This window comes from Erinaceus europaeus, chromosome 7 (assembly GCF_950295315.1).
Source record: "Erinaceus europaeus chromosome 7, mEriEur2.1, whole genome shotgun sequence".
NCBI lineage: Eukaryota > Metazoa > Chordata > Mammalia > Eulipotyphla > Erinaceidae > Erinaceus > Erinaceus europaeus.
Genome location: NC_080168.1, coordinates 130,485,928 through 130,512,386, shown reverse-complemented (window position 1 = coordinate 130,512,386; position 26,459 = coordinate 130,485,928). Strand labels below are relative to the sequence as shown.

General features: G+C 42.1%; 1 long non-coding RNA gene across 1 annotated transcript; it reads right to left on the bottom strand.

Annotated features, from left to right (window-relative positions):
• Positions 1–296: 296 nt before the first annotated feature.
• LOC132539332 (uncharacterized) lies at positions 297–24,942 on the bottom strand. Its single transcript, XR_009550582.1, has 3 exons — positions 24,755–24,942; positions 1,363–1,570; positions 297–432 (listed from the first exon to the last, which is right to left on the bottom strand). It is a non-coding gene; the product is annotated as an uncharacterized LOC132539332 (long non-coding RNA).
• Positions 24,943–26,459: the final 1,517 nt, after the last annotated feature.

Sequence of the window (26,459 nt, the reverse complement as noted above, 5' to 3'; positions counted from 1 at the left end):
AGACACCTGCAGGCCTGCTTCACCGCCTGTGAAGCGACTCCCCTGCAGGTGGGGAGCCAGGGGCTCAAACCAGATCCTTATGCCGGTCCTTGCGCTTTGCGCCATGTGTACTTAACCCGCTGAGCTACCACCCGATTCTTCCTTCCTTCCTTCCTTCCTTCCTTCCTTCCTTCCTTCCTTCCTTCCTTCCTTCCTTTCCTTCTTTCTCTCTTTCTTTTGTAGGTGACATTGGAGACCCATCTGTGGGGGTTGGGAGTCTAGTTTTACTTGCCAGGCCACTTGTAGGAGCCCTTTCTTTCCGCCTGAAAGGGCGCTGTCTGGCCATCAAGCTGTCTCAGAGCTCAAGACGCATCAGAATGAGCCAGGAGAAGAGACAGTGGCAGCTTGGCTGTGCTCCTCAGACAGTCTGATTAGTCCAGTTGCTGCTGAAGTCTTGAGGTGAAGGCATTTGAAAAAGAGAAATGAAATGAGGTTTTGCTGTTGAAAGGTGGACAGAAGAACAGATAAAGAAAAGGCAGGAGTGCCAGAGGAGCTCAAGTGAAGTTTGGACTCACAGAACTTCTAGTCTTTGCTCATCTTAAGCCCAGAGCAGGGCAGAAAAGTGTAAAGTTCTTGGGAACAAAAGACTTCAACTCCTTAAAAACAAGCAAACAAACAAACAAATAAGAAAACCCTATAAAACACTCCAAAGTGATCTAAGTTTTAATATCTCCTATTTTGGAATCAGCTTTTAAAGCTTGGTCATCCCCCAAAGAAAAACACCATGTGTTTATTTCTGTTGTCTCCAGGGCTTCACTGATCCAGACCATCTTTGACAGAGACAGAGACAGAGAAGCAGAGGCACCTTGGAACCAAAATTCCCTCCTGTGTACCAAGAGACAGGCAAAGCTGCACCCTCTTGGGTGTGCTGTCTTGTCAGCTCTGAAAAGATATTTTTACAACAGGTTAATTGGCTAATCTCTATGAATTTTTTTGTTCATTGCCACCTACTCTCTAAATTGATTCATGAATAATATCTGTAATAATAATAAAAATAAGCTGGAAGGAAAAATCGGGTTAGTTATTATTATGAAATTCTTTTCCCTGGTTCAGTAAACACAAACTCATGCTCCAGGCATTATCATTAGAATTAACTTTTCAGAAACAGTGCCCAGGAAGGATGGCATACAATTAAAATGTGGTATTTGTAAAATAGGAGCAGTTAACGCTCCTCTCTGAGATTGTGGAGGGTGGGGACAGCCTGCGTGTGTCCTCTCTCTATCAAACACAGACCTTTAACAATTCCACAAAACCTATTACTCGATTTTTATTTTAATTATTCTTCCAACATTTCAATGTCACTATGTGAAATGCTTTGTGTACCTGGCGGGCCTTCTCACAGCGGCGTTGAGAGCAGAGCAGCCTAAATGTTATCCCTGTCCATTTTCTTTGAATTAAAGGAATCTTCAGAGCATATTCTTGCCGACTCTAGGAGATTGCACGGCTTAGATTTTTCTGAATAATTTTCAAAATCAAATTTGAAAGTTTTCATGAGAGATGATCCTCCCTGGTGGGTGATATGAAGCATAACCTAAGGGAGAAACATGAAAATAATTAGCATAAAACATATTAGCATATAGATGCCTTTGAAATAATAAACAGCAGACAGCCAAAATGCTTATCCCCAAAAGAAAGTTAGGAAAAAATATGAAATTAGTGAGTGCTTCTTGCATGACAAGCCCTGCCAAAGAGAGCCAAGCAAGAAGCTCTCACTCCGTGAAGGGAAGGATGACCAGGGAGAAGGAGAAGTAGCCAACTCCTATGCTCATCATCACCACACAATTACTGTCTCTCTTTTCTTCCCTTCAACCCAAACCACCCCTTTCTCCTTTATACAGACAAACATTAGCAAGAACACGTCTCCTGGGGGTCAGGCAGTGGCGCAGCGGGTTAAGCGCATGTGGCACAAGGCGCAGGGACCGGCGTAAGGATCCCGGTTCAAGCCCCCGGCTCCCCACCTGCAGGGGAGTCGCTTCACAGGCGGTGAAGCAGGTCTGCAGGTGTCTGTCTTTCTCTTCCCCTCTCTGTCTTCCCCTCCTCTCTCCATTTCTCTCTGTCCTATCCAACAACGAACAGCATCAACAATGGCAATAATAATAACCACAATGAGGCTACAACAACAAGGGCAACAAAAAGGGGGAAAAATGGCCTCCAGGAGCGGTGGATTCATGGTGCAGGCCCCGAGCCCAGCAATCACCCTGGAGGAGGAAAAAAAAAAAGACCAGGCTCCTCCTCTCCCCAATAGACAGATTCAGAAAGTCCGTGTTCCTTTGCCTCTCCCTTCCCCATGTTTTACTTTTTTTTTTTTTCCCTTTAGTTCACTCTAGAACTTCAACATCCTGGGCTGGCTTTTTCAAAAGAGAGAGAGAGAGGCAGGCTATATGGCATGGAAGTTTCCTTCAATGCCAGGGGCTGGGCTCAAGCCCCACAGGTAACGCATGTGGTCAGCTGACACACCGTCTGTTGGGCTTTCCCTGCCAGCCCATGTATGTCCTAACTTGCTGTCTTCCCTGGAGGACACAGAGAATGGGAGCCTTGGTCTTCCAGTTACCCAGAAGACTAAGCAGCCTCAGCTGAGAGGCAGGGCAGAGTCTAGTGTGTGTTACAAGGGACCATTGCATTCTCTCGTTCTTCAACATGACAGAGCTTCTCAAGCTCGTGACAACAGGAGGAATTTTGGCCTTTGGAATCAGCCCTCCTTTAAAAACCAGACCTGGACAACCTTGGACTAGTTCACTAGGATTCAGTTCAGTGTCCTGCCTCAGAAGAGATAGTGTTGCCTCCTGATTTTCAGGTTGTGTGACAAGTACTGGTTTATGGCGTGACAATGCCAGGTTGTGAGACTGTAGGTGCTCAGTACGTGAGCTGCACTGCCTTTTGCCCCAGGGTCTTAGTGCGAAACTCTCTAAGGTGGGACTTCCGCACTTGGTGAGCCTTCCCCACACCCAACTCACAAGTAGCCGGCTGACAGTCCGCATGGCCCAGGGACACTTATGAGTGATGCCGTGATGCAAGCTCTGTTCTGAATCCACAGTGGCGTGACACTGCTCATGGAGGTGACAGAGGAAATGTACTGGAAGTGACAAGGTCAAGAAAACAAAATTTCCACAGAAATATTTCACTTCATGGAAGCCCAAAGTTCAGTTGAACCCTGCAACAATGGGCTAACCCTACTTTATATGGTTCCAAGGTAGTAAGGCCTCGCCCATCACACCTTAACATACCTGACTGTTGCCAAGCCAGTGGTGAGTTCTAGCAACAAGCCCTTTGCAAACCATCAAAATAGCCCAGGTCCTCTCACCTGGAGCACTATTTCAGTCTTTTCAAAAATGTTGCTATGCTTCGCGACTGTCAACGCACAACTTGGAACAGAGAGAGTCCTTTGTCAATAACATTTGATTATTTTTTTCAACTCTAAACTTTGGACTGATGTTCATTACTTAATAACTACAGTGTACTCTGGTCTCATGACATATAAAAGGGGAAAGGAAACATTCATCACAAAATACTGAATTCTACAGAGGTGTGAAAATTGGATTTGCTGTGTGGTGTGCCAACTTTCTGTGGAGCACAGGTCCTGAGCCTACCTTTTATTGCCTAGAGCCTGCCTATATGTCAACAGCTGTGCTTCCAGAAAAGAAAACAAAAAACAGAACAGGTCTATGAATGTCCATCTCTACCTAGCCCTTCTGCTGGTACATGACAGTGGCATTTGGACAAAGGGGGCAGCTAAGAAAGAACAAGTCTCCTCTGTATGTTTCCTGGACAAATGCCTCCTAGCAGCCAACTGCGCTGATGGTAAGTAAGTACACTTCAGTAGGTGACCAGAGGTGGTGATCTTCTGCTGACCTTTTCCAGTTGGTTCTTACTTCAAAGACGGCTTTGAAAATATCTAGTGTTAATATTATTATTAATATTACTTTATGCAGAGACAAAGAATTAACTCGAGAACCCTGAGGCTGTGCAGTACCCCAGAGTGACCTCCCAGTCCAACTTTCTACTCTTTTACTTTTTAGAAAGGGTGGGAGAGATGGAGTGACACAGGTAGAGGAAAGACTCTCCTGTCTCCACCCACCATCCAGAGTTTCCCCAGCTCTTTCCAGAGTCCTGCGATGCTGAGTGTCAGGCCACAGCCTCACGCGCAGCAGAGAATGAACCACCGATCAGACATCACTGGGGGGACATCCCTGGGAAGTTCCCTTGAATCGTCTTCTTTTTCCCCCCCATCTGTCCAGGCCTAATTAAAGCCTAGTTCATTATCCTTTAGGTCCATATTTAAAAAGAAGAATTTGGAAAGATATTAACTTAGCTTTGGGGGTTTGAAAAGTTATTGATTTGCTGCATGCCTTCTGACAAAGGATCAACCAGAAGTATGTGTGCAAACTTCTCAGAGCTCCGCAAAACAGTCAGGTAAAACATGTTCTCTTGGGGGTCAGGCGGTAGTGCAGCGGGTTAAGCGCAGGTGGCGCAAAGCACAAGGACCGGCGTAAGGATCCCGGTTCGAGCCTCCAGCTCCCCACCTGCAGGGGAGTCACTTCACATGTGGTGAAGCAGGTCTGCAGGTGTCAGTCTTTGTCTTTCTCTCTCCCCTTTATCTTCCCCTCCTCTCTCTGTTTTTCTCTGTCCTATCCAACAGTGAACGCCATCAACAACAACAATAATAACCACAACAAGGCTACAACAAGGGCAACAAAAGGGGGGGGGGAAAGGCCTCCAGGAGCAGTGGATTCATGGTGCAGGCACCGAGCCCCAGCAATAACCCTGGAGGCAAAAAAAGAAAAAAAAAACATGTTCTCTTCTGCAATCCAAAATAGATTTGTGGCTACACCAAATTCTTTCCCCTTGAGAATACTTTGCCTTTGGGAGTCAGGTGGTAGTGCAGCAGGTTAAGCGCAGGTGGCACAAAGCACAAGGACGGTTCGAGCCCCCGGCTCCCCACCTGCAGGGGAGTCACTTCACAGGCGGTGAAGCAGGTCTGTAGGTGTCTGTCTTTCTCTCCCCCTCTCTGTCTTCGCCTCCTCTCTCCACTTCTCTTTGTCCTATCTAACAGTGATAGGTGACATCAATGACAACAACAATAATAGCTACAATAATAATAATAATAAAAACAAGGGCAACAGAAGGGAAAATAAATAAATAAAATAAATATTTAAAAAAGAAAGAATATTTTGCCTTTTCTACAGGCCCTTGTTTTAATGTTTGCCCTATCTTCTTTTTCTGACTTTCAAACCACTCAAGGTGAATATATGAGAACAGATACACCTGTTTTCCCACAAACTCTATTTTTTCCCCCAAATCATTTTCCCATTTTCCTCTTTCAAACCTTAGAGTCTATTAGAGCATGATGAAATAAGAACAAACCTCTCAAGTCAACCTCCAAGAGACTATTTCAAAATCCACTTAGTAGACTTTGCTCCATTTATTTTCTGTATGGTCAGACAGGTTTTCCTATCACCAGCTGACACAAAGTGGTAAAAGGCATGCTTACTTTGATACTGACATCTTCTTGATTAAAAATATACATTTGAAAGGTCCTTCCCTGACCCCCCCCAAATAAAAGAGAAATAAAGAAAGAAAAACAATAGAATTTTACAAATACCCTCTATATTTAGGGAAATAAGCTAAAGTCAGCACTGTTCATGTACCTGAGATATAAGCCCTTCCCAAATGAAGATGGCATCTCCCCGTGGATGACTCAGAAGACGGAAAACAACGAGTGAGGACAAGTGACTAAAGCATGCGTCCTTCCTTTCTTCTTTAATCAGCCTCTTCTGTGCCCACCTTCCTGTCTGCCTGCAGCACTCAGCATTGAACCCACAGGTGAGTCTTCCCTGTTACTTGGGATGCTTGCTCACGTCACAAACAGACACGTTCCCACCTGCCATCCAGTCCAGTGATCAACTAATTGTGAAAACCAACTCTTCTCCAGCTCCAAAGCTTAGACATACTTGTGTAGAATCGTAGGCAGCATGGCAAGGTTTCTGATGAACAGAATATGTTCATCCCTGCATTTTCTTTCCTTATCAAAATTCCAAAAACTGGGCAACCGATGTAGCAGGTAAGTGGAGAAATAGCACAGACAGACAATGGGATACTACTCTGTACCAAAGAAACAGGAGCTCTGGGGTCTTTAAAACACATGGATAGGGGAGTTGGACAGTAGCACAGCGGGTTAAGCGCACGTGGCGCAAAGCCTAAGGACCGGCATAAGGATCCCAGTTTGAGCCCTCAGCTCCCCCACCTGCAGGGCAGTCGATTCACACGTGGTGAAGCAGGTCTGCAGGTGTCTGTCTTTCTCTCCCCCTCTCTGTCTTCCCCTCCTTTCTCCATTTCTCTCTGTCCTATCCAACAACAACGACATCAGTAACAACAACAATAACTACAACAATAAAAACAACAGGGGCAACAAAAGGGAAAATAAAATAAATTATAAAAAAAATTAAAAAGGAAAAAACAAACACATTGATAGGCACTTCAGTGCCCAGTACAGACTGGCAGAAGCCAATCTGAAGAGACTGCACATGGTGTGATTCCAACTACTTCACATTCTAGAAAAGGCCAAGTCACAAGCAGAGAAAAAGTGGTGCCTACCAGTGGTGAGGTGGCAGGGCCAGGGATGGGTGAACAGGTGGAACACACTGGACTTTAAGGCAGGAAAAACTGTGGGTGACTTGATGGGGGTGGGCTCCAACTGACAGACAGCACAAGCCCAGAGTGCACCCCCAAGTAAACTCCGCCCGGACGTTGGGTGGCCGCCCTGTGTCAGGCAGGACGGGTTCATTTCTGTCAAGACCTGTGGCCTTCTGGTGAGTGATGCTCATGGGAGAGGGGGGTGTAGTTCTGCACGTGTGAGGCGGAGGACATTGGATACTTCCCCACACCATCCTCTCAGTTTTGTTGTGAACCTAGAACCATGTTTCAAAATGAATCTTCAAAAATTCCATGGGCTACCTTTTGGGGAGATGTCATATCACAACCCCAATGGGAAAGGAAATATGCCCAGCCCTAGCTACCTTTCTGCTCTTCTGCCTGCTAGTGAACGCCAGGCAATTGGGAACCAAAGTCCAAGAACCCCTTCCAAAGTCACCATCTAGAGTGGTAAGGGAAAGACACACAGAGAAATGCCTGCATCCCTAAGTCAGGCTCAATAACTAACTAGCTGGACAGAAAATATCTTTTCCAGGGGCAGTGCTGTAGGGCACCAGGTTTAGCACACACTGTGCAAAGTACAAGGACCAGAACAAGGATCCCAGTTCGAGACCATGGCTCCCCACCTTCGGGTGGGGGGGACACTTTACAAGCCATAAATCAGGTCTGCAGGTGTCTTTGTATCCCCCTCTCTATCTTCACCTCCTCTCTGAATTTCTCTCTGTCCTACCCAACAATAACAACAGCAGCGATAAAAACAACAGTAACAACAACAATGGGGAAAAAATGGCCTCCAGGACCAGCGGATTCATTCATAGTGCAGGCACTGAGCCCCAGCAATATAACCCCGGAGACAAAAGAAAAATATTATCTTTTCCAAAATGTGTTTTCTAAAAGTGGGAAATGCCTATAAAAGTTATTAAAGATTTTTACAGTGCTAAAAAGTGCACAAAACTCCCATTTTTCCTTGTGGTGCATTCTCTGAGAGGCAGATGTGGGCTTTCAGACCTGCTCCACAATAACAAAGTGATTTATTTTCTCTGTATGGTCAACATCAGCCGTGGAGTGTGCAGAAAGAAGAAATCATAAAGGAGGTGCCTTCTGAACTGGGGGGGGGGGTTCTGTAAATATTCTGAGTGAATTTTTTGCATGGTTCTCATGGTGATGATGACAGTGATGAGTAGCTGAGGGTTAGTTGGTTTCATGGAAAAGCAAGCAGGAGGAAGAGTGCTGGGAGCACAGGCTAAGACCTGAGAGTTACTTGACATAACTAGGATTCTTGTTCAGCTGACCCTAAGTGGGTAAAAGCATGGGCTCCAAAGAGCCGTGAAGACGGGTGTCTCAGTGTGCTGACAGATGTGCACAGATGCCAGGGCCTAGGCCAGATGCCAGTGGTCAGAGCTTGTGGTCAGGGACATTGGCATTGCTAGGAATTCTGCACAAACTCTCTCTTATTCAGTTACTCCAGGTACAAGTTTATAATCCTACCCCACTAGGTCACAGGGAGACTAGATAATATACAAGGGCACAGTCTGTGTATCAGCGGGGGCACTCAAGCCACAAGTAAAAACTATCCAGTTTCTGAATGGCGTTTCATAAAACAGTATTTCAGGAGAATAAAGGATGCAGGGAAATATACTTGGGGTCTAGGCTGACCAAGGAAGCTTCAGGAAAGTGAATTGCTAAAGCAATATCTATGTTCGAGCGATCAATAGGAAAGGTTTCGGACAAATGTACAGGGATGAATCCAACTCCAGATCTAGTAAAGCTAAGATACATCTGACCAGGGCACCTGGTGCATCCCTGAAAACCAGCTCTTCTGGCCACACGGCCCACAGCCTCACTGCCTAAGTATCCGGAGGTGCCATTCACTTCACTGGTAGGACTTTGCTTCTCAGCACTCGAGGGGGCACCACCTACAACACCACAGGCAGGTCCAAGTGGAGGGATACACACTTGTCCTTAATATCAGCCCAGGAAACGGATGGACAGACAACACTGGCTGCTGAAATCTAGCAATGGTAATTGCTAGAGCTTGGGTAATATGTGCGAATTTCAAATCTAAATTTGATTCTTCTGTCATTCATGTCAGTCATGATAAGACCTGAGTAGGTGTGAGTAAACCAAAAAAGAATTCCTATGACCAATGACTCCATTTAACTTGACGTTTGCTTTGGGCTTATTAAACCCATGTTTAATTAGAAACCCAAATTATTTACTTATACCATTTATCGACCAGACTCCTTTTCTCTTTTACACAGATGAGCAAAAAGGTAGGCAAATTAATGCAGAAAGTAATGCAAAATAAGAAAAGTGGTTGTCTTTACAGATTCTTAATTCTGAAGAGTCAAATGGCAGTAACTTTCCTGACACCACTAGGTTGAATGGAAGAGCTTATTGGAGCATAGAATAGAGCTACGAGATCATGCTTTCTGCTGACTGAAAGGGCCGACATATTCCTGAGATGGTTCATTTTCAAAACCTTGAAGCCTGTCTTAACAGCCCATGGAGTGCAGAACAGCAGGCTGGCAGGTTTGAATCTTGACTCTGTCTCTGTCTCATTGTTGTGCTTGGGCTTTCCAGACGCTGGCAACCAAGTCAGAGAATCACAGAGGTCTTGCAACACCAATGTGTGGGACAGGTTTCTGTAAGGCTCTATCATGACCATGGTGACCTATAGTCACAGGTTCTTCACATGAGTGGGAAAAACTCAAAGAACTATCCCAGCCCTCCTTGGTCCATGGTGGCCTCAGCACAGGAGGAAGTGAGAGAGTTTTTCTTTCACTCAGTGGAAGGCACCCAGTCTCCTCATCACACAGGTAGAGTGCTTCCCGTGCACCAAAGCTAAGTCCAGACACGTCTTGCTCTCAGAGTCTGCATACGAGGGGGATGACACACACAAGCAGATGTATAGCAATATTTCTAGTGGCGACCATGAAGTAGAGAAACTAAAAGAAGAAAGAGAGACGCAGGGTGACTTTGACTCTGGGCCACACAGCGGCAGACCACACCTTTTCTTTTCAAGCGTTTACTTATTTTTATGAGAAAACAAGATAGAGCAGAATACTGGGTAAGCTCTAGCATATGACTTGCCTGAGATCGAACCCGGGCTCTCAGGCATGCAAGTTCTGTGCTCGGACACACTGAGCTATTTCCTGGCCGCTACTGCCCGCTTCTCCTCTGAAAGGAATTCTTATTCTGCCATTCTAGGCAAAAGCTTCAGTGCAACCCCACCCATGTGGATGTCCCAAGCATAACCCAGACTCTGAATGCGTCAGGACATGTGTACACTGGCTTGTGAGATGGAAGTGCCTGTGATGTCCCGGACGGCTGGCTGTCACAGCCATCTGGTCATATTTCCATAGCACTTGAACGCACAAGGAAGATTTAAATCCCAAAAGCTAGAAAGCAGAACTGAAACATGCAGACACATGTGGACTGTGCTTCTAGAAAAGCATCTGGGAGTCAGGTGGTAGCTCAGTGGGTTAAGCGCACGTGGTGCAAAGCTCAAGGACCAGTGTAAGGATTCCGGTTCGAGCCCCCGGCTCCCCACCTGCAGGGGAGTCGCTTCACAGGTGGTGAAGCAGGTCTGCAGGTGTCTGTCTTTCTCTCCCCCTCTCTATCTTCCCCTCCTGCCTCCATTTTTCTCTGTCTTATCCAACAATAATGACATCAATAACAACAACAATAATAACTACAACAATAAAGCAACAAGGGCAACAAAAGGGAATAAATAAATATATTTTTAAAATATTTATTCCCTTCTGTTGCCCTTGTTGTTGTATCGTAGTTATTATTTTTGTTGTTATTGATGTCATTATTATTGGATAGGACAGAGAGAAATGGAGAGAGGAGGGAAAGACAGAGAGGGGGAGAGAAAGATAGACACCTGCAGACCTGCTCCACCACTTGTGAAGCGATTCCCCTGCAGGTGGGGAGCTGGGGGCTCGAACCGGGATCCTTATGCCAGTCTTTGTGCTTTGCACCACGAGCACTTAACCCTCTGCGTTACCACCCTACTCCCAAATAAATATTTTTTTAAAAGAATATGTTTAAAGAGAAAGAAAGAAAAGCATGAGAGCACCTGTGTAGCTTCATGAGCTCATTTCATCCAGCCCGGAGAGTAGCTAAGACCAGGCAGAAAGGCAGCGAACAGAAAGACATCCCACTGGCAGCTTCATCGAACGGGTCTAAGACAAGCTTGACAAACTAATGACAGACGTCTCATTGGGGAATCTGGGACACAAGAACCCTGAGCAAGTTCAAGTCCACGAAAGCATGACCATAAAAGGGCGATGACCCCATGTCAACGAGGGCCATGCAGTTCAGGAATCAGCGTCTGGGACTGGAGATGGTCCTATTCAAAGGCACTGAAAAGGAAATTGTGGGCATGTTTGGGCGCTGGGGCTGATGTCCTATTTCAATTGTGCAGATGTTGGAAGCTCCTCAATTAACAGTGGTCTCGAGGGACATGCTCACCAGACGGCATGCACTGCACAGATGCTCAATTAGAACCCCGACAAAACACTCTTCAGAACGTGTTTTCTGTGTCTCTACTTGTTCTAGGTCTGTGCATTTCCACTCCCACTACTCTGACGCCCCGAGATAGAGCGGTACTTGGGTGAGCTCTCTACATTACAGATACTGGTAATATACTGTCAGTCCTGTCAGAATCAACCAGGCTTTACTGGCAAGTCAAATAAATTTTCCCCACCCCTACTTAGGAGAGAACTAATGCCATCTGATTTGAAAGACCAACTGGTCTTTTCACTGCCTGGTACGGGAAGGGATAAATGCTTGATGAACGAATACACGAATTATAAAACATCCTCAAACTAAAGGAGTGATCTGCCTCTTCACGACATTGCTGTTGCAATAATAGGCAGGTAGGATAGTTATTTAAATGGTATTTGATGAGAGGGTAGTTATTTAAAACCCTTCGAGGCATTGTGTCTTATGCCTTACCTCTACAGTGCCTTTTGCAAATTCTTAAAAATATAAGGTATCTATATGGTGTTTGTTTTGTTTTTCAAAAAAAGATTTAGTTAGTTAGTTCAAATACAGATAGAGAGACCTTAAGAAAGGGAAGGAGGAAAGGGGAAAGAGATAGATAGATGATAGATAGATAGATAGATAGATAGATAAGATAGATAGATTAGATAGATAGATAGATAGATAGATGATAGATAGATAGGAAGATAGATAGATAAGATAGATAGATAGATAAGATAGATTAGATAGATAGATAGATGATAGATAGGTAGATAGATAGATAAGATAGATAGATAAGATAGATAGATAAGATAGATAGATTAGATAGATAGATAGATGATAGATAGGTAGATAGATAAGATAGATAGATAGATAGATAAGATAGATAGATAGGTAGATAGATAGATAAGATAGATAGATAGATAGATAGATTGGTAGATAGATAGATAGATAGATAGATAGATAGATAGATAGATAGAGGGAAGAGAAAGAGACCTGCAGCACTCTTTCACAACTCATGAAGTTTGCGCCCCTTGCTGGTGGGAACTGGGCCTTGAACCCAGCAGGTCCTTGTACTCTATAATGTGTGTATTCAACCAAGGGGATCCTCTCAAGACATTTGTCAAACCAATGAAATATTTTAACCCAACATGGCAAGTTTTATAGATAGATAAAATGAATAGTTTATGTCTTTCCTTTCCTATATGACTAGTTTCTTAAATGAGGGAAGAATAAATCTTTCTGGAATCTGATCCAAACACTAATCTAATAAGACATTTCTAGACACGGACTGTTGGGCCTTTGTCAGTCTGAAGCAGACCCAAGTTCCTGGCTCCAGCTTTCCAAGTATTATCCATCTCTTTTTCACAAAAGCCCAAGTAACAGCAGGAGAAGGGGTCATGGCCAGCCATTGTGAGCAATGCAGTGAGTCAGAGGAGCTCAAAATGTTAGTTGAAGGGAAATGAATTCTACTCCACCTGCCAAGCCCTGGAGACTATCCTGGGTTTCCTAATATACTTGTTCCTATACTTAAATATAAAATTATCCTCTTAGGGTATGATCTTGTTTGCCCATATTATGTAGGAATACAACATTATCACTCTCTCTTATTTTTCCAAATAGTGAAACAAGGCTCTGAATGTATTTTCCTACTGCAGTTTCTTCCCTTCTCTTAACATGTCCACATGCTTCATTTATAAAGCAGTGTAATCTCTTGTTATGTGGAGATTACATAGGACAGTGTGCAAAGCATTGGTTTTGAGATATAAAGCATTACGTGGCTGTAAGAACTTACTAGGTAGGGGCCAGGTAGTGGTGCACTTAGTTGGCACACATGTTACAATGCGCAAGGACCCAGGTTCGAGCCCCTAGTCCCCACCTATAGTGCTGCAGGTGTCTCTCTATCTCTCCAGTTGCTCTCGATTTCTTACTGTCTCTATCCAATAAATAAAGATAATAAAAAAGAACTTACTAGTCAATGGGTGTCACATTGAAATATTTTCTCTACCTGATGTCATTAGTTTTTTGTACAGACCCACTGTGTTAAACACTAAGTATACCTACTATGTTTGCTGTATGCTCACCTGACATTGGGTATTTGGTCTAGGTGCTTATGTGCACTTGTTATTTATTCATTGGAATTCCACGTACATGTAGATCATCATACCTCTTTTACAGAGGGACAAAATAGGGCTCAGGAGAATGAGCAAAGTGTCCCAGGGTCACACAGCTGGCAAAGAACTGGCACACATCTGGATTCAAGCCTGTCCATCTGTAAAGCTTGGCTCACCTCAAACCCCACTCTGTCACCTGCATGCCCTCAGGTGCAGTGTGCTCTGTCCAGGGTGGAAGTTCACCTGACTTCCTTTCCTGTGAAAGTGTCGGTAGGGTCCTACTGACCACAACATACACTGATGACAAGGTGCAATTATTTACAAATGACACCGATGACTTTAAAAGCCATGTGAACGTGTTTGGAGGGTTGGCACTTCCTGGTCAGATAAGACAGTGGTGTCCACAATACATGCATTTGAGAGCTACAGTAGGACCAGCAGCCCTTGGTTCTGTTTACCGGTCGTCAGCACATTCTCTCTCTAGGACTGCTCCGAGAGCTCCTACTGGGTGCAAATGCCAGTCCTCACGTGACAGCTATCTGCAAGTAGAAGGGAAGGGTCAACCCCGAAGTTGATCTCCCTCAGGAAGCCCACAGTCAAGCCTTCACAAAAAGAAGCCAGCAGAGCCGAAGCAGCCCAAGAGTTAGATTCATCTCAGAATCCATTAGCAGTAGTTAGACATAATAAAACTAAATCAGAATTTCTTCAAAGGATTAAGTACCACAGCCTTTAACTCACTCTGACCTGCTTCCCCTCACATGCCAATTAGAGTTCAAAGGAAAGATTCATACACTTCATTTCCACATTCATTGAACCCTGGGCACAAGTGATAAATCCTTAATAAGTCAGAAAGATAGCTATATTTATTCTTAAAATTGACTAATTTGCACACTGAGGTTAAGTGCTTTGCCTAAAGACAATTCACTGAAATGTCTCATCAAACTGCCTAACTCCATCCCACATCCTTGACCTCTTCTCCTATTTTAAGATAGCCGTGCAGAAGTGCTTCTGTGTCAGCCAATGCTACAGATGAGAACCTGGCAACAAACAAGTCCACAGCCATACATGGAGGAGGAAGAAAGGAAAAACACCTTAACAAAAATAACACCCAGACTATCTCATGATGAGCAAAGAATGCCCCAAACAGCTTCAGATAGACTAGGTAAGTGAACATTTTAGGGAAGGCTTTTTTTCTTCTTCACTATTTGGAAAGCTGACTTCTGTTTATTCACAGTTGCCTTAGTAAATAGAAAACAAATCTGTGAGCACATGCAACAGTCAAAGCCAAAGCGGTCGGTCAGCTCTAGGGTCTGTGCCACACTCTTTGCACACATTACAACAGATTCCATCATGGTAAGTCATTTCCAACTGACACATTAAGTTAACTTGCATTTAGCCATTGAGAAATAAAACCTTTTAAGTTCTACATGAATAAAGATTTTCCAAGAATAAATTGTGTGTCTTTAAAAGGACTAGAATTAAAAATGTCAAACAAAGGGAGTCAGGTGGTAGCACAGCGGGTAAAGCGCACGTGGCACAAAGCGCAAGGACCGGCGAAAGAATCCAGGTTCAAGCCCCCGGCTCCCCACCTGCAGGGGAGTCACTTCACAGGCGGTGAAGCAGGTCTGCAGGTGTCTGTCTTTCTCTCCCCCTCTCTGTCTTCCCCTCCTCTCTCCATTTCTCTCTGTCCTGTCCAACAATGATGACATCAATAACAACTATAACTATAAGAACAAAACAACAAGGGCAACAAAAGGGAAAATAAATAATAATAAAAAAATTTTTTTTTAAATGTCAACCAAAAACAAGATGATGTTTAAGGTTGCTTGTCAAAGTGTACCATCAGGCTATTACCACTCTGTTACACACACACACACACACACACACACACACACACACACACACACACATACACATTTTTTAAGTACTGTGATAAGCTTCATTCATGAGGCAACAAATAATGCTATGCTACAATTGCCATTGACACAAACATGCAACACAAGTGGTATAAGAAGTTCTTCATACCCTCCTCCCTCACATCAGCCTAAACCATTTAGAACACTTGGTGTTGTCTCGGGCCAGTAAACAGTAGTTTGACATTTCTGTAGCTAGGATGAAACTAAAACATAGTCATTTTCACAAATTCCTTAATTTTAGTATTAGAATCCATTGTCATTTTGCTAGATCTAAACCTACTTGGATAACCCAAATTACAGAAAACTTTGCGGGGAAAGAATTCAGCATAATTGAAATGATTAAATTTTTGGTAATTATAATCCTCACTTAGACCTAAATTAACTATGCTAAACTGTGATTATGTTCAAATTTGCATCATGAAAATTTTCCCCATTTTTCTCATGACTTCTTCAAATATCTAATAAGACATCTTAAAAACTCACGTGTGAGTCAAGAGGCCTTATTTTCACAGACTTTGGAAAAAGACTTATTCTGTATTAAGCACAATTAGTCTACCTCCTGGGAGAGGAAAGATGGCCCATTTTTTCCCCCCGCACTTTATAACGTATAGGATTTGTACTGTTATCTTTGGGTACCTATAAGTTACACTGCTGTTAATGAGTGCTCAGTGCTACAGCAGACAGTCAAAGATCATAATGTTTTCTCTGGAGAGGAACCTTAAGCAAAGCACTTTAAGATAAATGCAATAGGAGCCAAAGACACAGAAAAGGCTACCGCACTCTAAGCCTTCACTACCCATCAGTAGACAATTAAAGAAACAGACAGATCTGGAGGCCAGGGGGAATCACCCTTTGGCTCTCTAAATCTTAAGCATTCTAGGGCCAAACTGGTATTATTGTTGATTTGCTCCCTGATTCTTAAGCATCCTAGGACCAAACTGGTATTATTATTGTTGTTGAGTCACGGTGTAGAAAGATAGCTCCAATAAAATACCACTCTGCGTGAGCTGTCTGTTTAACTAACCTTTCCGTTATTTGGTTTGATTAAATTACCCAGCTGATGTGATTAAACTAGCAAGGTGGTTTATTTATCTTTATCTTTGGTACAGTAAGTGGATATAATCTGGGAATATACCAGTCAAGAAACAGATGAGTCTAGATGTGCAGAGCTGACACACTGTCAAATCACATGATAAGTTGTTTTTTTCTTTACAAAAAAAAAAAAAAAGACATGAATATATATCCAGTTGAGTAAAATAGTCACATTAATACTAGAATACAGCCAAAGAGCCCTGGCTGACATCCCATCTGTTCTTATGAATCAAATTTAGAAATCATATGTAATATAGACATTTCTGTCTGAATATCATAAAACCCTGACACATCCAGGCTTTCATTAGAAAGCTCCAAGATGTGACTTGAATAACAATCTGTCTTAGCTAATTAGTATTTTCAGTTTAGCATATTCACTTGCAGACATATTGCTGTTTGCACATGGTAATTTAGGTAAACAGATACCATCCACAGCTGCATCAATTAACACTGCTAATCAAAACTGAATTCAGGTAATTAGGCACATTTATGCAAAAAAAATGGGTAATTTTGGAGAAAAAGCTAGATTCTTCAGTAATATGTCAATAAGTTAAAAACTATCTCCTTTTGCATGACAATGAAGAATGAGGGGAGAAATCAGCCTTAATATCTACATCATGTAGCAAAGGAAAATTTTCCGAATTAAGTCTCAGACTTTAATTGGCCTGTATTTTCAGAAATCACATCATATTTGTCATAAGTGTTTGTTCAATGTTTCCACAAAGTAAAGTTGATTCACATCTGCCTAAGACTTTAATCACCATGAAACAGGACTCAAATGGTTAATGAATTCTCAAGTGTTCAGCAATTAAAAGGAGGTATTGGTCAAACTGGCTCTTCCATCTCACTTAGATGCTCTGAGCCCTTCTCAGTGTGTCTTGTTTTACGAGACACTTCTTTTTCCTGCTGCAGAGTCCTTTCATTTGTAATTAAAGTCACCATAGTATTTTTTTTTCCTACCAATATTCTTTTTCTTAGTTTTTTTTTTTTTAATTTATAAGATGGCAATATTGACAAGACCATAGGATAAGAGGGGTACAACTCCACTCCTGCAAACATTCTTAAACTTCCCTAATTATATGAAACTCTTTAGTTGCTTCTTCATTCTTTTTTTTAAGAAATGAAAACTGTAGATTATATTTCTTATTTTTCTACAAATACAAACCAAGCTGATCATTTTGATTCCGTATTCTAGTTGGTTCAGAAACACCAGCTTCTGTTGGTAATAAGTGTGATTCGTGATTAACGATTTAGAGTGGCGAGGAATGACTAAGAGTTAAAGTCAAGGAAGAAACAGCCATTTTAAGAAGCATTCTGAGATAAACAGAACATGTCTATTCTATATCTGGGAGCTACTTTCTGCCCTGATCCAGCTCTCTAGTCCTATTTTCAACTCTGACACCATCTCCCCAGACAATACCTTTGGTCCATCTGCATGTTAGCTGTTGGGCTCCGGCAAAAATTAGTAAAATCAGGAGCCTGTTGGAATATACCTAAAATAGACTTCCTAGCTTTTTCTCAAATGGAGACCCCAAATTTCATTTGCTCTCTTCTTACCTTTAAGTTCCTGACTATTAAACAACTTGTTCCGCTGTATATCTTAACCACCTTTCAGCTATCAAGTTGCAGATGCCACCATGACGCCAACCTGACTCCTCTGGGCAGACGGCCTCACCCATGTGTCCTGGAGCCTCCCCTCCCCAGAACCCTGCCCCACTAGGGACAGACAGACACAGGCTGGGGGTGTGGGTCCACCTGCCAACACCCATGTCCAGCGGAGAAGCAATGACAGAAGCCAGAGCTCCCACCTTCTGCACCCCATAATGATCCTGGGTCCAAGCTCCCAGAGGGATAAAGAACAGGAAAGCTTCCAGTGGAGGGGGTGGGATGCAGAACTCTAGTGGTGGGAACTGTGGAACCATACCCTTCTTACCCAAGGGACTTGTTGAAAAGTCATTAAATCAATAAAAATATAAAAACAGGAAAAAAAATAACGTCTATCTTTGTCTATCACAATTTCTTTCCCCATATAAATTTGGAAGTTGAGATTTATTTTTTCACTGGTCTTTGGTGATGAAACACTAAGGGCAGTGTGTCTAGCTTTATTTTAATGAAAATAGTCACAGTGTCCTCAGCATCTACGATGTATCAGTCGCTTTGCTGGGTCGTATGGCTACATACAAAGACAGATTAATGCTCGCACTCCTTTAAGCCAGCCCCAAAGAGTCTCTAGAGGGAAAGAATCAACTTGTAAGGTAGACCAAGTGTCCAAGTGAACATCAGTCTCAAACTTTTAGATTCTCCTACACTAGTTCTGCCGAGATTTACTTTTTTTTTTTTCCCTAGCTGTCATTTTGTTCTCATAATGGATCAATAAACAAGAATCAAGATTCTTCTGCCAAGGAGCATGATGTCTTTTTGTCATTTTGCTGTGACTGCATCCAACTTGTATATCTTATTATTATACGGACTGCATTTTCCCATGCATTTCTTCAAACTAACTCGGCCTGAACAACGGGACAAGTCTCTGTGGGACAGAAAGCTAATAGACTCTGGGTTCAAGCTCCAGTCCACACCTGCACCTGTGGGGGGGGGGGCTTCACCAGTGGTGGGTGTGTGCTGCAGTTAGTTGTCTATCTGCCCCCTTTCTGCATCTCTCTCTCTCTCTCTGTCTCTCTCTCTCTTTCTACTTCTTCTTCCCTCCTCTCAACCTCCCTCCCTCTTCCCATTGTCTGTTTCTCACCCTCTACAAAATAAATAAATAAATAAAAGCTGCCAGGAATGATGGAGTCATAGGTACTGAGCCCCAGCAATAAGCCTGGTGGCATTCATGAGCAGAAAGAGAGAGAGAGAGAGAGAGAGAGAGAGGAAGGGGGGAGAGAGAGGGAAAGAGAGGGGGGAGAGAAAGAGAGGAAGAGGGGGAGAGAGAGAGAGGAAAGAGAGAGAGAGAGGAAGAGGGGGGAGAGAGAGAGGAAGGAGAGAGAGAAGAGAGTGAAGGAGAGGAGAAGGAAAGAGAAAGAGGAGAGAGAGGGAGAGAGGGGAGAGAGAGACAGAGAAAGGAGAAAGAGGAAGGGGGAGAGAGAGAGAAAGTAGAGAGAGAGGGAGAGAGAAAAAGGGGAGAGGAGATAGAGAGAGAAGAGAGAGAGGGAGAGAGAGAAAGGAGAGAAGAGAGAGAAAGAAGAGTGAGAGAAAGGAGAGAGAAAGGAGAGAGGAGATAGAGAAAGGAGAGAGGAGAGAAAGGGGGGAGAGAGAGAGAGAGAGGAGAGAGAGAGCTAATGTATTCTTCATTCATGCAATTTTAAGAGTAGAATTGTAAAATATGGTGGTACATTCATCAGAGTTGCCAAGTTATTGAACCAAGGAAAGTGTATGAGTTGGAACAGTGGCACCTGTGGTTTTATGCTATTAGACAATTCTTTGTGACTTAAATTAAATGAGAGATACTTAGGTACTAACACTCAATGTTTTAAAGATTTATTTATCTTATGAGAGAGGGAGATAAAGGGAGGAAGGGAAACACACACACAGAGAGAGAGAGAGAGAGAGAACAAAGCATTCTCTGGCATATGCAGTAGTGTCAGGGATCACACTGAAGTCTCCAGAAATCTTACATGCTAACCCCCCACACCTTCACCACCAGTTGCAACAACACTTCAGACACCATTGTTAAAAGACTTTGAAGACGAGTCTTTAGTGAAATAAATGCTGAAGATTTGGAGAGCCCACGTTTCTGTTTTCATAGAAAAAGCCAACTCAGCGCTCTCTATTGCGCGGATGTGCCGGCCAAAACATCTTGGCGTTCTAAGTCACCTCCTAATTGCTCTTAAGTTAATCAGGAGACAGTTCTTTCCTGCCTGGAGCTTTCTGCATTTGGTAAAGTCTTATGTACATGCTCTGTGCCAGTCAAAGCATGCCACAGCCACCACAACAGCAGTTCTGGTGAGCTCAGCGGTATGGTCCCAGAGTCTGACTCTGTGCCACTGGCATCTGCAAAAATGCTCTCCACCTGGAATCCTACCTTCTGATTCAGGACATGCAGTTCAGAGGTGCACCTCACTGTAGAAAGCGTTTACTAGAAGTCTCTGCAACAGACTGCAGGCAGTCAGTGATGGCTTCAGAAACACTCGCGCTGAAGGCAGTTGAGTTAAAGTTTCCTTGCTCGATAGTGATCCGGTTTCCAAGATGACATGTAGAGCTGGTATGTGATTTTAATTCAAAGAATATGAAATGGCTTGCCATAGCCTCATGCAAGCACCCTGTGCTGGGCTGCCTTCCAAATCACCTGAGGCCAGTGCTAGGAGAATTCACCTCAGCTATTTAGAAAGCTAGCATCTAAACATTTACTACTTTGAGCAGTTTCGTTCTTTGACTAAAAAATTATAATAAACAATCTATCTGATCAATCTCAGAATGATTTTATTCTAAAATTGCTGTCTATAAAAAGAGAGAGAGAGAGAGAGAGACCTTGAAATACTTTTATGTGGCAACTTTTGGACTATTTCTTGATTATCAATCTCTGAAAAGCTTGTGAGTGTCCATCTTGTCTCTCATTTAGCCCAGAACAGTGAGATAGCTCACATGCAAATAAGGGACAGCACATTGAACAACATCACTAGTCATTTTCAAAACAGAAGGATTCCAACTAAAATATGTGGCCCATGAAAATATCAAATGGATTAATTCTGGCTCGTAAATGGCAAAGAATGTTATTTCACAACTCGAGGAGAAAATGTCAGATCTGGGACTGGATGGATTAGAGGTGAACAGATTGCCAGAAACAAAGGCAACAAGGAAATAAAAACATCTTCTATACACAGGGAAGCAAAGCAAATGATTGGATTGGGGGTTTAGCAAACCATAATCTTATTTGCCTTTGCTCTTTTCTTTTTTCTAAGACAATATGAGTTTCTCTATCTCCAGTCATCATTTGCTTTTATTGAAAAGATTGCAGAGAATTAATGGTGTCATGGGAAGGATGCTACTGTCATGTGGCATGTTAGCTTTCCCTGTTCACAGGAATGTGTCTACAGTTGATTTTAATGCAAAAATTATTTTCATCTAGTTTTGTTAATAGGTAAAACAAGAATTATCACATTAGAGAAGATTGTTCAATTATATTTGAAGATTTGTTAAATGTTTGGGATTTAATTTTGTTGTGTTTCTATTTTTAATAAAACATATCTTTAATAAGAAAATGAGTATTATTACGGAACTTGACAATCTAATGTCAATTAAGGCGGATAATCTACATTTTATCAGGCGAGATAACAGAGAATGTATTTGTTTATGATTCCGGCTGATACTAGCCCTGCTAGTACTGAGAACTGGAAGATTATTCTTTGAGCAAACAGATCTTAGTTAAACATATTATTAATCCATGCTGCAAGGTATTAGCCAGCTCTCTAGAGGAAACCAGAATGACTTTGCTGTCTGAAGAATTCCAGTCCCTCCATCACCAGCTTTTCATCTTTGACTGACATCAGAGACCTGGAATAGAAGCCTGGGTTTCAGGAGGCTGTTAAAAGAGTGCATGAAAAGCTTGTGCGAAAATAAAACATAGCACCTTGGGTTTCTTAATTTTTATACCATAATACCTTGGACTTTTCTACCTTGACACATTCAGAGTGAATTCTTTGATGAAAAGAGAGAGAAATAAATTACACATTGAGTGACGAGAACCTTTATTATCATTTTAATAGTTCACAGGCACATAAAAGGAGAAGTGTTCACCAGGAGGAGGAACCTAAAACTGAAAATATTCACTGACTTAGTAATAAAAAAAATCTAATATGATATGAAAAATGGAAATGGTTTTTTGAAGCAATGTGAATATGGAAGTTTCCACAAAGGCCTGAGAAATTTTTAACAAAGCAACATAGAACTAAACCACTCAATGACTCTGTAAGTAATGAGTTTGTTCCTATAACATTTTTTGAACCTAATGAGCATACCACAAATATTTGTAGGATATCAAATATCTCTGAAAATGAAATTTTAGATATTGGAAATAATCAACTTTTATCAAGAGCTTCATAACTAACCGTACCCCCAAGCCCTCATTTTTCAGGAGACTTTATTTGGATTTAAGATGGAGATAATAAGCAATCTGGACCATTAGCATAGGATTAGAATAGAGATGTCATTGTTACTGATTCCTAACCTTTCAGGATGTTCCCAGCCTGTTTGTCAACTGAGAGCATACATTTTCAGTGTGTGGAGACTGCCTGCAGGCTTGCTGCTTTTGTTGGGGTGGTGTTTTTGATGTTTTGAAATGGAAGGAAGGGAGATGTCTAAGACTGTTCCCACCAAATTCCAATTATCTAAACGTTAGTCTGTATTCTCTGTTACCAGAATGCTCTTGTCAGAATTACTTTCCTTCCAATGCAGCACTGCAGGCTGAAGTGCAAAAGTGAAACTTACAATGCAAGTGTTTATTATTATTATTTGAGTGGTGTAAGTCCCACTCAACGTTTGCATTTAAATTGGCAGAATAATTCAGCCCTGGCTTTTAATTCTAGAAGGGTTAATCACCCTAACAAAGGTCAATCAAACTTTAATCTTCAGCAAAATTGCTACAGCCCAATCACCTGCAGGACATTTACTCTAGTTCTATTTCCATACGAAAGAATGCACTGCTTTCATTACCCACCACTAATCTTCTCTCTGCATTAGCACATTTTACCAAAAATATTAATTCCTTTTGAAACTCTGACACGAGTTCATTTCTACACATCTCAGAAGATAATCCTATTTAAAATAACGGGTCCATCTGCTGTGAACCCCTTCCTGGCCCTTCTTAATCCTCATAGACTTTCGCCACTCCAACTGAGTTCTTACAATAGCAATTCTCAATTACACAAAATATTGTGGAGGTTTAGGTTAAAGCAACATTATACTATTTTAGGGACTTAATCTTCCCTGTTGTCTATGGTTATGCCACTTGGATCTCGCCATAATGTTTACTGCATACAAAAGTTACTGATTTGGAGGAGACGAATGTTAACTACATTTGAATGCCCGTAGAAAGACCTAATTCACTAACTCATTCACCCAATAAATAGACATCGTGTGATGACTACGCACCAGATACCAGGAAGGGAACCATGCAAAGTCTAAAGAAACCAGAACGTCAAGAAAATAATGTTCTCTTCTGAAAAACAGCTCCCCAGACGATAGAACCAAATAGTGACTTCAACTTGCCTTTACAGCTTTTCTTACCATGGTCAGGACATGTGCTAAATCAAGTTCTAACCATAATTTTAATGAGCAGTTTAAAATACTGAGAAGCATTTAAATTCATAATCCCTTAGAATAGTTCATTTAAAAAAAATCTGGGAGTGTAAGATTTTACGTTTGACTTTTTTAAATGATTAGATACGGAATACCTAGTCTCCCGTACTTAGAAATAAAACCACGGGGAAGTTTAAATAAATATTAAAAATAAACACACTATGCATTAGTTTCCAACATGTTATTTTGTGATGCTTTAAAACTGCTATTTAAACAAAAGACAAAAGGATGACAGAAGACTATGGCTCTCTGGTTTTGCCTTGACACAGTGGTCTGAATGACCAGGGAGGAAACAGCAAAAGAATCCTAATGCATGTCCTCAATTAGACTGCAAATTGGTTGTCCTAGTATAATAGCTGGTGGTGTGACACAGCATAAATAACCAAAAACTTGCCTTCTGCATATTTTTAAGATGCCTCCCTCTCTCTTTGTGCTCAGAGGAAGCACACAGACATATACACACACACACAAAAAAAAAAACAAATTCCCCTTCTCATCAATATTCACGGTCCTTAATTAGCAATATGTGGAAGCTGCAATTGGGGAAACTCCCTAGAGCTCCGGTATTTAAATCAAGCAAAACGATTCACAGTAAAAAAAGAAAATACAGGTATAACTGTTACCGGCTAGACTGGCATTAGGGAGTAGCACATCATTGCAAGCAATGCTTGTCTTTCAATTTCTCTGACTAAAGACAGGAGAAGGACACCCCCCCATAAACACCCCTACCACCACCACTTTGAATATTTCTTGAAACTAAAATAGAAGCCAGAACAGTCTATAACTGTTTTTGCTTTCTTTCCGCTCCTAAAACTGGAGTAGGATAGAGGAGAGCCAGAGCCGTAGCCCTTCTGTAGGAGAGCAAAACAAATCCAATGCTATACAATACGTTTGTCTACTTGGTACTTGCTACCGGTTACGTGAAAATCGGTAAAGACTAGCTAGTCACAGCAACAGGCGAGACACAGAATCAAAAGCCATGACTTTGTTTTTCTGAATGTCCAGATTCGGGGAAAACAGTTAGCCCAAGGCTTTCAGAGACTATGCTGTTAGTAATCAAGAAGCAATATGGGGCATTAGAGTACGAAACAAAAACAGAGCCCACCAACCATCAAAAATATTTTAATTAAAAAGCTCAGAACAGAAACCATGAAAGAAACATACCTTTGGCTGAACAAGTTGACTGTCTCTCATCTTGCCTTACACAGCTCTGCTGTTCTCCTGTGAGTCCAGTCGACTCTTATATCCCTTGTGAGCTTTATGACAATGCCTCCTATCACTGGCCGATCTTTCGATTCAACTTTGCAGACGGAGTAGCAACTTAGTTAATTATGATATTAGCTGGCTTGCAGGGACAATCAGTCAACTGCTGTAAGAAAGCCAGAGGAAGAGACATCTAATCATTGCAACCAGCTCAGATAAATTCTGTTCCTTCTTCATACGTGTCACAGACTCTGTCCCTTCTGACCCTCTCCTCAGCCATCCACTGTCAGATTCAGATTCTGCAAGCTCCCAGCTTCCCTTTATCCCTGCTTTAGATCTGAAACTCCTGGTTATCAGGAAGACATGCGTCACCAGCTGGCTCTGAGCAGGAAAGCAATCAGGTGAACACTACTTATTATCTTGCATTGCTTTCCAAGCAGTGACAAGATTGATTTGGGACCAAGAATACATTCGGATCTCAGACATGCACTTCCTAGGGTTTTGACTTCAAACAGTGGGGTATGCACAGAGTGCAATACAGAGGACCTTAAACCCAGTATAAGGGGTATTCGAAATTGAAGGGTTACAAAACAAGCAAACACAGCTCTACGAGATTTCCCTTTTTCAGACATGTTCCTATCTTCTTTTCCATCCTAGGTTAATTTCACCCATCCATGGGTAGTCTCCTGGTGGATCCAGCTATATAAGTAAGTGACCGCACAGCAGTACTAAGGCACAGAAAGCTGTTTCCACCCGTTCTTTTCTTATCAGGCAGAGAACTCCAAATCGTCACCTTTGGAACTTCTCCTCGCACAAAACAAAAGTTCAAAATGCATTTTCACTGTAATATGAGAATCTAATTCAGGTTTCTAAGTCAAGAATAGTTTAACTTTAGACTGAGAGACACATCTCACATCCTAATGCAAATTTTCCTTCAGAACTCTGTCTACTGAAGATCATATAGACGTGTGTATCTATCCATAAATTAATAGACTAGAACTGATACAGACATAAACACATAGTAAGCTGAACTTTAATAACATTTCCATAAAATAGGAGTGGCAAGGGTAGATAGCATAAGGGTTATGCAAAGAGACTCTCATACCTGAGGCTCCGAAGTCCCAGGTTCAATCCCCCACACCATCATAAGCCAGAGCTGAGCAGGGCTTTGGTAGAAAAAAAAAAAGGAGTGGGATTTTATTTTATTTTATTTGCCAAGGGTCGTTTGGATATTCAAAACATCATCTGCGGGCCACATAAAATTATCAACTTAAAAATTAGCACTTAATGTTGCTACGAAAAAAGCTGCAGTTTCCCTGGTAGGGAGAATGATTCCTAAGACTGTATATCAGAGTTTCCCCACCCTGCTATAGAATGAAATGGCAATAGTTTTGAAAACGAAACTTGTGGTTGATCCATCAAGAGCAGAGCTGCATGATAAGCCACTAAATAAATTCAGTATTTGCAAAAGGATTTTCCCCCCACTGATATGTTTAAGGATCAGGTAAAGAAAGCAGTTTGCACTAAAGAGTTAGAAAAATAATAATATACAACATAAAAGTCACATTCCCCAGTAAATTAGGAGATTTTTTTTCCAGATGGAAGAATTTAGTGAAAAGTTAAAATACCAGTTAGAAGAGCATTTTACACAAACACACTATATACC